We start from the raw sequence: 1,689 nt of genomic DNA, 5'->3' as shown, positions 1-1,689 counted from the left end.
AAGAAATTCGCCCTCACCGTGGTTTCTGCTGCTTTTGTAGCCTTGCTGTTTAAAACAATTTTCCCCTCTTTTTCTCCTTTGCTAAAAATTATTGCTATTTGAAAACTTCTGATATATTTTAACACGTAAAACCAGTCAAGGATATTGTATGTGTTTCCTGGTAGTAAGTTTCTGATTCTGTAAATTTTTTTCTAACAAATAAAAGAATTTTTCCCATTTTTTTCTTTTTGAATTTTTTGTGCAACGAGGCAGGAGAGGAGGTGGGTAGGGAGGTAGGAAGTTGGTAGGTAGGTTAGGGAGTGTTTCCAGGCTTAGGGTAGGGTTATTTCCCCTGATACTAATTTTTTTCTAGCAGCGAAACGGCGCGGCTTTAGATCTTTTTCAAAATTTTAATGGAGCGACGGCTGCTTTGTTATGCGCACCCTAATCCCTATGAGTTTGCGGCTTAGCAGCGGCGTTTAATTTTTCTTTTTTGTGTTCCTTTTCGAGAAATTTTTGATTTTTACACTTTTGACATTTTTTTTCACCAACGTCACCGACTCAATTCTCCCCCCCTCTTTTTGACAAATTTCTACGGTTTTTTGGCTGTTTATATCTTGCGTCATCGAGTTTTTTTGTTTTTTGGCTTGGTTTTTCTACAAGCGGCTTTCAATTTTGTTATTGATTTTTTTTAGTGTTAAAAATTTTTTAACATTCTTGATTTTTAAAAAACATTTCGAGTTTTTAAATTTTAATTTCAATGTTTTTTACTTTACCATTTTTTTTAGTCATTTTTTTAATTTTAAGTTTTTTAACATTTTTTTGTTACACATTCAATTTTTAATTTTTTTGAGTTTTGTAATTTTTTTATTAGCCCCGCGGCGATATTTTATTTTTTTGGTTCTTTTCGATCATTTTTTTATTTTTTACCTTTTTTTTTCGTTTCCGCGTTTTTTCCCCTTTTATGGCCTTTTTTAACCTTTGAAATTTTTGGAATTCATTTTTTTTCTTTGTTTTCGGTTGCATCAGCCGGAGGCTCGGCTACGGCGCATATAAATGATTTTTTTTAACTCCACCCGCCTGAGCATCGCCGATGTGGCGAGCACCATTATAGAGCCGGCAAAGCTTATGCAGCTTCAGCCACGATCCCCCGACAAAGAATGCGAAGGATTAACAAAAGCAGCTGATTGGAGAAAGAATGGAAACTGCAAATGGGAAGGCCCTGACGAAAAAGATGGAAAACACTGCAAAATGAATGGAAAAAAGTGTAACAAGAAACCCCAGCAGGAGAAGGACCAGGAGCTGCAACCGGGTGTGCAGCGCACAAAGATAAAACCGCTTGTGAAAATGACAAAACAGATGGCAAGCGAAATTGTGGATGGAGAAGTGGGAAAGATAACGATGATGAAAAAGAAAAGGTTAAATGCCCCTCTTTTAGTTTCTTCGCCAATAAGAAATTGGCCATGATGGCTGCTTCTTTTGTGAGTTTGGTATTATTTTATTATTTTAAGGATTTTTGAAGATTTTTTGCTCACTTTTATAAAAATTTCTACATTGAGAGAATTTAGTGAAATATTACAAAATTAACACTTTTGTAAAATATGATTTTTTGAGAAAAGTATGACATCTTGGTATGATATTGGCTTTTGGGTGTAAAGGTAGTATAGTGATAAGATATGCAAAGTGATTGATATAATGTTTTTGCTTATG

The sequence above is a fragment of the Trypanosoma equiperdum genome (assembly GCF_001457755.1).
Source record: "Trypanosoma equiperdum strain OVI genome assembly, contig: ctg_280, whole genome shotgun sequence".
Classification (NCBI taxonomy): Eukaryota; Euglenozoa; class Kinetoplastea; order Trypanosomatida; family Trypanosomatidae; genus Trypanosoma; species Trypanosoma equiperdum.
This window is presented reverse-complemented; position numbering follows the sequence as displayed.